We start from the raw sequence: 11,294 nt of genomic DNA on the forward strand, positions 1-11,294 counted from the left end.
GGATTACTGTTCTTGATGAAGAAAATGAAGCTTGGAGAGGTCAAATCATTGATTCAAAGTCACATGGCAAGCAAAGGAAGGAATTAGAAGTTAAAGCCCAGTCTTCCTAATTCCATGACCTGTGTTATTTCCACTTCACCAGCATAAGTGAAATTCTACAATTTCATATCCAAAACTCACAAAGTAGCCTAGATCTGTAAAAGATGCCAAAAAATGTACTATGTATATTTCCATTTTTTCCAAAACTCCTTCTTCCCCAGCTAAAGTAAACAGACAGGCTTCAAAATTTCCACAACAGTTTTCTGTCTGTGTAGAAAGAAGAAAGCTGTTGGAGACCACAAGAGAACAAATATGCCCCTTGGCCTGAGTTCAAATGGAAAGCAGGATACCAAATGTCCCTTTGGTCATTAAAACTGAAGCTGGATTTCAAGTCAAGGTCAAAGTCAGGGGAAGACCAGCTTTATAACTAGGACAGGAGCATCTCGATGGGAACTGCATAATCTTGCAGCAGCAGCAAGAGTGGAGGGTGAGACAGACAGGCAAATATTTCATTGAAAACCAAATTTTTATGTGCAAAAGTACATATTATATGCAATCTAAGAACCATTCTAAAATTTTTATAACAATAGGTGGTGAGAAGATCTTCTGCAAATAATTTATTTTAAAAATTGATACATATATTTTGAGAAATGTAACCATAGTTTCCAAGCATCCTCTCTCATCCTTGAAAAACCCCTACTGGCGCAATTCGTAACTGAGATTATTAATGCCCAGAATTCATTGACCTTGTGGAAAGAGCTTTTTCATAACTGTCAAAACCTCTCTCAATTAATTCTAACACCCTCATCTTTACAAACACACACTGCTTTTAGCTTTGCTCATTTCTTGCAGCTATCTGTAAGTAAATTACTTCAACTGGTTTTTTATTAGTTTGCCTAAGACCAAGAAGCCACATTTATTTTATTTTATTTTTTATTGAAGCATAAATGATTATACATATTCGTACGATACAATATGTGATGGTCAAATCAGGATAGTTAGCTTATTCGTTATTACAATACGTAATCATTCTTTATGTCTGTTAACCAGTTTCTCTTTAATTACTCATTAACCCCCCTCCTTCTATCTTCCTCCTCCCCCCTTACACTTCTAGTCAGCAAGAGTGGAGGGTGAGACAGACAGGCAAATATTTCATTGAAAACCAAATTTTTATGTGCAAAAGTACATATTATATGCAATCTAAGAACCATTCTAAAATTTTTATAACAATAGGTGGTGAGAAGATCTTCTGCAAATAATTTATTTTAAAAATTGATACATATATTTTGAGAAATGTAACCATAGTTTCCAAGCATCCTCTCTCATCCTTGAAAAACCCCTACTGGCGCAATTCGTAACTGAGATTATTAATGCCCAGAATTCATTGACCTTGTGGAAAGAGCTTTTTCATAACTGTCAAAACCTCTCTCAATTAATTCTAACACCCTCATCTTTACAAACACACACTGCTTTTAGCTTTGCTCATTTCTTGCAGCTATCTGTAAGTAAATTACTTCAACTGGTTTTTTATTAGTTTGCCTAAGACCAAGAAGCCACATTTATTTTATTTTATTTTTTATTGAAGCATAAATGATTATACATATTCGTACGATACAATATGTGATGGTCAAATCAGGATAGTTAGCTTATTCGTTATTACAATACGTAATCATTCTTTATGTCTGTTAACCAGTTTCTCTTTAATTACTCATTAACCCCCCTCCTTCTATCTTCCTCCTCCCCCCTTACACTTCTAGTAACCACGGTTCTGTTCTCTCCTCCTAAAAGTTCAACGTATTTTTGTGATTATTATTTTTCTTTCTTTCTCTCTCTTTCTTTCTTTATTGTTTGTTTATTTACTTATTCAGCTCCCACTTACGAGTGAGGACATACAGTATTTCTCTTTCTGTGCCTGGGGTTCTTTCATTTACCATAATTTTCTCCAAGCTCATCCATGTTGCTACAAATGGCAGAATTTCATTCTTTTTATAGCTGAGTAGTATTCCATTGTGTATATATACCACATTTTCCTAATCCAGTCATCCATCGATGGACATTTAGGTTGGTTCCATAGCCTGGCTATTGTAAATAGAGCTGTGATGAATGCGGGAGTGCAGGTATCCCTTCAACATGATGATTGCCATTCCTTTGACCAAATACCCAGTAGTGGGATTGCTGGATCATATGACAGTTCTATCTGCAGTTGTTTAAGGAACCTCCATACTGTTCTCCACAACAGCTGTATTAGTTTACTGTCCCACCAACAGTGCAGAAGAGTTCCCCTTTCTCCACATCCTTGCCAGCATTTGTTAGTCTGTCTTTTTGATAATAGCCAGTCTAACTTGGGTGAGATAATATCTCAAAGTGGTTTTGATTTGCATTTCCCTGATGATTAGCGATGTTGAGCATTTTTGCATATACCTGCTGGCCATTCCTATGTCCTCCTTTGAGAGATGTCTATTCAGCTTCTTTGCCCACTTTTTAATTGAATTATTTGTTTTTTTACTGTGAACTTGTTTGACTTCCTTGTATATTCTGGATATTAATCCCTTGTTGGATTTGTAGTCTGCTAATATTTTCTTCCATTCTGTAGGTTGTCTTTTCACTCTGTTGATTGTTTCTTTTGCTATGCAGAAGCTTTTTAGCTTGATATAGTTGTTAATCCCATTCGTTTATTTTTTTCTTTTGTTGTCTGTGCTTTTGAGGTCTTATTCATAAAGTCTTTGCTCAGCTCTACACCCTGAAGTGTTTCTCCCATGTTATCTTCAAGGAATTTGAAAGATTCCAGTCTTATATTTAAGTCTTTAATCCATTTTGAGTTTATTTGGATATATGGTGAGAGGGATGGGTCTAGTTTCATTCTTCTACATATGGATATCCAGGTTTCCCACCACCATCTATTGAAGAGGCTGTCCTTTCCCCATTGTATGTTCTCGGTACCCTTGTCAAAGATCAGTTGGCTGTAAATACGTGGGTTTATTTCTGGGTTCTCTATTCTGTTCCATTGGTCCATGTGTCTGTTTTTATGCCAGTACCATGCTGTTTTGGTTACTATAGCTTTGTAATATAATTTGAAGTAAGGAAGTGTAATGCCTCTGGCTTTCCCCGCCCCACCCCCCTCACCCCCCTGCCCTCTCGGGATTGCTTAGGCTTTTCAGGGTCTTCTATTGTTCCATGAGAACATTGGGATTGTTTTTGTTTTTGTTTTGTTTCTATTTCTGTGAAGAAAGTCATTGGTACTTTGACTGGGATCACATTGAATCTGTAGATGGCTTTAGGTAGTATGGACATTTTCACTACATTGATTCTTCCAATCCATAAACAAGGAATGTCTTTCCATGTTTTGGTGTCCTCTTTAATTTCTTTCAGCAGTGATTTGTAGTTTTCATTGTAGACATCTTTCACCTCCTTGGTTAAATTTATTCCTAGGATTTTTTTGGTTTTGTTTTTGGTGTGTTTTTTGGTGACTTGTAAATGGGCTTGCTTTCTTAATTTTTTTTTTCTGCTAGTTTGTTGTTGGAGTATTAAAATGCTACTGATTTTTGTTTATTAACTTTGTATCCTACAACATTAATGAATTTGTTAATCAGCTCTAAGAGGTTTTTGGTAGAGTCTTTGGGATTTTCTATATTAGGATCATGTCATCTGCAAACAGAGATAATTCGACTTCGTCTTTTCCTGTTTGGATGTCCTTTATTTCTTTCTATTGTCTGATTGCTGTGGCTAGTACTTCCAATACTATGTTAAATTGGAGTGGTGAGAGTGGGCGTCTTTGTCCTGTTCTTGTTCTTAAAGGAAAAGCTTTCAGCTTTTCCCCTTTCAGGATGATATAGGCAGTAGATATGTCATATATGGCTTTTATTGTGTTGGGATACCTTCCTTCTATACCTAATTTGTTGAGAGTCTTTATCATGAAGGGATATTGAATTTTGTCAAATGAAGAAGCCAGATTTTTAAACCTCCATGCAAATGAGGGCTTTGTTGCACTGTTTCAAGGTGAGGTAATTTTGCTTACTCTACTGGGTGTTCCACACCCAAAAGTTTCCATGAAGATCCAACAATCATAGCCACGTAAAATTCAGAGTTTTAAAGAGTTGGGCGGGGACTTTTATTCCAACCTCTCAGCCAGAGTAGAAATTCTTCCCGAAAGACTATTCTAGGCCTCCAGTTTCAGGCTAATTATGCCTGGAGCTTAGGAAGTTCATGACTTTATAAGGTAGCCCATTTGATTTAAGAACAGGTGTCACATTAGGAATGTTTTCCTTATATTGAGCTAAATCTGTCTCCCTTATAACTTCCAGCTCTTTGATCCTGGTTCAGGTTTTGTTTTTGGTGTGTTTTTTGGTGACTTGTAAATGGGCTTGCTTTCTTAATTTTTTTTTTTCTGCTAGTTCGTTGTTGGAGTATTAAAATGCTACTGATTTTTGTTTATTAATTTTGTATCCTACAACATTAATGAATTTGTTAATCAGCTCTAAGAGTTTTTTGGTAGAGTTTTTGGCATTTTCTATATTAGGATCATGTCATCTGCAAACAGAGACAATTCGACTTCGTCTTTTCCTGTTTGGATGTCCTTTATTTCTTTCTATTGTCTGATTGCTGTGGCTAGTACTTCCAATACTACGTTAAATTGGAGTGGTGAGAGTGGGCGTCTTTGTCCTGTTCTTGTTCTTAAAGGAAAAGCTTTCAGCTTTTCCCCTTTCAGGATGATATAGGCAGTAGATATGTCATATATGGCTTTTATTGTGTTGGGATACCTTCCTTCTATACCTAATTTGTTGAGAGTCTTTATCATGAAGGGATATTGAATTTTGTCAAATGAAGAAGCCAGATTTTTAAACCTCCATGCAAATGAGGACTTTGTTGCACTGTTTCAAGGTGAGGTAATTTTGCTTACTCTACTGGGTGTTCCACACCCAAAAGTTTCCATGAAGATCCAACATTAGTGTTTGCGATTTCTATCACAATCATAGCCACATAAAATTCAGAGTTTTAAAGAGTTGGGTGGGGACTTTTATTCCAACCTCTCAGCCAGAGTAGAAATTCTTCCCGAAAGACTATTCTAGGCCTCCAGTTTCAGGCTAATTATGCCTGGAGCTTAGGAAGTTCATGACTTTGTAAGGTAGCCCATTTGATTTAAGAACAGGTGTCACATTAGGAATGTTTTCCTTATATTGAGCTAAATCTGTCTCCTTTATAACTTCCAGCTCTTTGATCCTGGTTCAGGCCTTTGGAGCTATTTAAAAATGGCTATTGTGTCTTCCCTTTTCTAGACAAAAACCCTAATTTCTTTAGCCATGCTCCCGTCCAACATTGTTTCCGTACTCTTCATTACCTGGACTTCATGTTTTGTATATAATGCACGTATTTACAATTAAATATTCCTTCTAATACATGGCACCCAGAATTGAACGCAAGGACAGAGAGCAGTGAAAGGATAGCCTCTGGGCTTTGTAAATCTTTTAATATAACATCAGCAGCTACACTGCACACACTCTGTTGAGCTGGGACTTTTGCAGAGAAACTTTATCCTTCATCTGATGTCTTCTTTTGTTAACTCATAGAACCTCATTTCTTAATTCTACTTATTTTACAAAATCTTACTTATTTTTCAGCCTGAAAAATCTTTTAACATATTTTTAATTTCCTTATTCAACATATTAAATGTATTTTATGTCATTAAACAAAAGCAACAACAAAAACGAAAATATGAGTAATATCACACCAAGAGCCTCACACTGGCCAAGAATCACAAATATCTGCTTGACGTATATGTTTTCTTAATATATCATTTGAATATTTTATTCTAAAAATAAGTGTTAAGTTGTTTAGTGTGTTTGAAGACATATGAGTAGGAACAAACTCAGACTCCCCCTTACTTTGCTTAAAATAAAATGAAGCAAAGGCCATACAGAAAGAGAACATTAACTGACACCAAATATATTTACCAAAAAATATTGTCCTTCTGCATGTGACAGCTTTCACCAAAGATAGACAGATTGATCTTCCACCAACCTGTGAGTTTATCTCACTGCCTCTGATAACAAACATTATGAAGAAAAATGCATTTGAGGATATGAAAATCAAGGGTTTTCCCCCCATGATTTCAAAAGGAATAAGACACAGCCAATGCAGGGATTTACAAGAACCTGGAGAAACAAGTTTGCATTTAACACTAAATCACCCACAGCACCCATTTTGGATCAGTTCCTCCATTCCTTTTTAGCTTTCTTGGGGGTCCTACACTTTCATAAAATAAGGGGGAAAAATCAGATATCATTAATCAGTTCAAAATTCCAAAGAAGTCTTTGAGAAAAATTTAAAATTTTATTTTCTTACAATCAACAAAATTGAAGAAAAAATAACAGAAAAATATTACAATAAATCCGACCATTTTCTCTTCCTAAATTTTGTTCTTAAATACTTCCAATATTTAATGTACAGGATACAGAAGCTAAGGGTCTTCCATTTTCTATTACTTCACCAGAAGTCTCTAAATTGGTTTCAAATAGCTTCATTTGAAGAGGGAATATTTATCATACAAATTCCAAAGGAAAATAAATCATTACAAGTACAGCCATGAAAATGGTTGAAAATGTGTAAGGGCAGAAGTTCCATAAGGGAAAAATACGAGTTTAATTAGGCTGATATCATATAAATATTATCCACTTTATTCCCTCAATATGATATAATAAATACCTAAAGGCATTTTCTCTGCCTTTAAACAAATAAGACACTCTATTGAGTTTAACAATTAACAAAACAATAATTTAGTATTACAGATATCATTAAAAATCTTTAAAGTGATTATATCAGAGATGAAACATCCACTTTACCAAGTATAAGAGGAGTTACTAATTGATAAATCCCTTAACACCCTCCTAAAGCAATTGGGCTTTGCAGGGGTGAAGACCTTTCAACATACCATACTCTGCTCAAAAATCAAGTCTATGGCAATTAGGTTCTTGTCACTGGAAAGGAATAATTGTAGGGGAAAATGTGACTTAAATGGCTCCTCAGTTGGAGGTTTTACTACCAATTTCGGGGGTACCAATCATACCATACTCTGCTCAAAAATCAAGTCTATGGCAATTAGGTTCTTGTCACTGGAAAGGAAGAATTGTAGGGGAAAATGTGACTTAAATGGCTCCTCAGTTGGAGGTTTTACTACCAATTTCGGGGGTACCAACATGGGAGGAGGAAAGAGTGGTTTGTCCTCTGGTAATGAGAATAATACAATGCAAAAATCTAAAAGACCATCTCACAGTTTCCCTGGACAAGTTTCGAGCTCTGGAGCAGGCAAACAGTACACTGGAATATAAAATCAAAGAATTGTGTAAGAAATGTAAGCCTGGGGCTAAAAGTCAAAGAGAAAAACAGGACTACAAGAAGTATTTCCAGATAACTGAGGAACTTAAAAACTAGTTAAGAAATTTTGCCATTGCAGGACAAGAGAACCACACTAAAAATGACAAAATATTAAAAGATCGGCAATATCTTACTCTTACACCTGCACTTTCTGAATTTAACCAGATTAAGGAAGGAATTTAACAAGCAACAGAATATACCGCTTAGCTATGTTGTTTTTTTCCTAATTTGCTTACTTTTATATAGTTCATTTTATGAAAAGAATTTTAGAAATATTTCCAAAATACTTCAGTAAAACTAAACTCAGTAAATACATTGCAGTTATTTCATTCTCAAAAGCAGAGATGAATGCTATTTAATGTACTTTCCATTAAAGAACCATATACCCATAAAATTTCTTTGAAAGGCCTGAAATTGACATGGCTAAACACAAGTGTCCAGAGGTTCAGGATGAGAGTAAGACAAGCACAACTTTTTGTGTCCTGCTCTTCCAGATTTCACGTGCAACCATTAACAATGCCAACTTCACACTACAGACTGACAACCTAAACCTAAAACTCGTAGCTGTGGACTTCAGACAAAAGTACAATGTAGTTACTTTTACAGTCACAGCAGGAAACATAAGCTATAGAGATAAACATTCTGTGAAGCCATGCTTATTTTTACACTAGAATCACAGTTATGAAGAGTATTTTTCTTTTTAGAAATCCTAAAAATGGAATAATATTTAACTGATAATCTCTTAAAAGCTTATTATTTGCAGGAATATTATGGTGATTTAATGTCCAAAGACATATGAATTTTTAATTAGGTATATTTCAAGTGAGGGTCCTGAAAATATGTCATGTGTTTCTGAGGATTCTTTAGTTCTAACTTTCTACTTAACAAGTGTGTAGAAGACCCTCAGCACATAAGAGGTGAATGAGGTGTGGCCACTCTGTCCTAAGACATAAAAATGCTGACGAGGTTCTTCCCCAAATCTTTTGGTATTTTATGTGCAGTGCCATGATACCCTCAAAAATGTGATAAGTTAATAGCAAATTATATTAACAGCAAATATTTAACTGAAGGTTAGCATTTCTGGAATCTTTCTTTAATAAAATGTTTAAATAAAGCATAATAATACAAACCTAACGACTGTCAAAAGCATTAGAAACATTTTCCAGGCTTGAGACTGAACTGACCAGAGTGTCAAGGCTGATGTGGACGGTCTGCGCAGAGTCCTGGGTGACCTGACCTTGTCCAAGACTCATCTGGAAATGCAGATCGAAGCTCTGGCAGAGGAGTTAGTTTATCTCAAGAAGAACCAGGAAGATACATGTACCCATACACCCGAGTGTAACTTTCCTATTCCTTACAATCCCAATCTCACAATGAGGTGAAGGAAAACTCCAATAGATAAAATGAATCCTCCTGCCATTATGGTTAAATTCCTTGATGATTGTTTCCAATTCAGGAAATTAAAGCCCAGCCAGCAGTTGCAGGCTCTGACATGCGTGTGGAGACGGACATCACACTTGGAGCTGATCTAACCCAGCTCCTCCATGACATGAGAACTCACTGTGAAGCCACAACCAAGCAGAATCACCAAGATTCTAGAATTAGGTTCAACAACAAGGAAAACTAAAAACACAGCCAAGGCCAGGAAATCCAGGATGACTTCGCTCATTGATAAATGCCTCTGTTTTTAAAATGGTACTTCAGAGCAGAGCGCTACGACAGCAGGACGTTGCTGCTGATGCTGATGCATCTGGTTCCACTAAGACCAAGATGAATGAACCAATGCCGGTTTTTCAGGCCCTGGAGATGGAACTACAGTCTACAGTAGCCCTGGTATGTAAAAAATCTCCCCCTGGCTGGAATACGCCATAAATCAATTGTCCGCACAGATAATTTCATGATTTCCCATGAATTCTCAGCAATACGTTTCCAAAACATTGCATCCCTAATAAACCATATTTTTTTAGGCTCTCAAGAAAAATCCAAGATCTTGAGCTTCTTCCGTTAGTTACTCGGACAGGAAAAATTTATATTTAATGTATCAAAAACATCTGTAAGCAAAATTATGAACTGCACATATCAGGTCATATTTTGCAAATACTACAGCCATTGAATTTGCTGAGATATCACAAATGTCAGCATAAAATCACTATTAGGAAAGTGCTGGCTCGCGCTCAGAATGAGATCACTACTTCTGTCTCCAGGTAGGAGGTAAGTCAGGGCTCCTGTCTGAAAGCTTAAGAGAATTAATCTAGATAGAAAGCCTGCATTTAGGTGAGCTAGGATTTCATTAAATATCAAGAACTATAGGTGCTCCTTTTTGATTAAGAATATTTAATACCCTTAAGCTTGAATAACAATGTTTCACTTTTTAAACCAATTTTCATTTATACTCTAAAAAAATAGGATAGTTCATTATAAGAATTTATTAAGTGTTCATTCCCACTTCTCCTCCTCTTAACAAGTTTATGAGGTGGGTATATTTTTATCCCCAGTTTACAGATAAGGACACTATAATTTCCCAAGTTATACAGTAAGTAGAAGAGTTGGGATTCAAACCCAAGCCAAGTTTATGAGGTGGGTATATTTTTATCCCCAGTTTACAGATAAGGACACTATAATTTCCCCAAGTTATACAGTAAGTAGAAGAGTTGGGATTCAAACCCAAGAGTGTGGCTTCAGTCTCTGTGCACTTTCTTTTTGTTTGTTTTGTTGTTGTTGTTGTTGTTTCTTTTTGTTTGTTTGTGTTTATGTTTGTCTGGGGTTTTTTGTTGTTTCTTTTTTGTTGTTGAAGACCTGGTTGATGGCACTGTTGTCTCATGACAAATAAAAGACGTTCACCAAAGACCAGCTCAAGGAGCATCACACAGATCAGCCACAAAAACTAAGACAAGTACAGCACCAAGAACCATTTAATCTCAGTCATGCACATAGGATAAGCCATACAATACAGAGAGGGTCAAACTTTGAAAAAAACACAAAGACAAGAGGATGTATTTCAACAATACTGATCTTTGAACAATGGGATAAGTAAAAGCCAGCAGGATATTTAGGGAATGTTTTTGCTCATGTGAAATAAAGTCATATAAACACACCCATCTGCATTTTAGAGTTTTTTAATCTTTGTGAACTGAGAAAAATAGGTACACTTCTAATTCGGGAGAGCTACCCTTGAAGTTTTCAGTTCTGATCTGAATCAATCAGCCTGGCCAAGCGCTTGGCTAAGCACTCCAGACAGTAAACAGTAAGAGACAAGTACTCCCTTCTAGAAGTTACAGTCTAGCTGGAGATGTGGGAGATACGCAAGAAATAGTTCGATGTCATCAGAATATCGCATAGCACCAAAATTACAATAGTACAGATGATTAGTGCCATGGGAATTCACAGATGAGAGTTCAAAATGGGCTGGAAAGCCCAGGGAAAAACTCATGAAGCTACAATAATATAGCATTTCGTACTCACCAGCAAGCAAAAATTAAGACAATATCAGTGCTGACAAAGATGCAAAGCACCTAAAGCTCACCTTTACTACTGATGAGAACACGTGTATTTCCACATAGGAAAATAGTTGGTGTTATCTACTACAGTTGAAGAGGATACCCTACGACCCAGAAATTCCTCTCATTCATTTATTCGTTCAACAAATATTCATAGAGCACCTGCTATATGCTGCACACTATTCTAAGCACAAGGTTCCAATCTAAGCACTCCCAGCTCTATACCCCAGTGAAACATGAGCACGTGTACAACAGGAAACGTGTTCAAAAATGTTCAGAGAAGTGCTGATTATAATGGCGAAAAAACTGAAAATATCCCATGTCCATCAACGATACAATGGATGAATAAATTGTGAATTCCTTTATAAAAATAGAATTCAATACACCAGA

This window comes from Galeopterus variegatus, unplaced genomic scaffold (genome assembly GCF_000696425.1).
Source record: "Galeopterus variegatus unplaced genomic scaffold, G_variegatus-3.0.2 Scaffold3817, whole genome shotgun sequence".
In the NCBI taxonomy this organism is placed as follows: domain Eukaryota; kingdom Metazoa; phylum Chordata; class Mammalia; order Dermoptera; family Cynocephalidae; genus Galeopterus; species Galeopterus variegatus.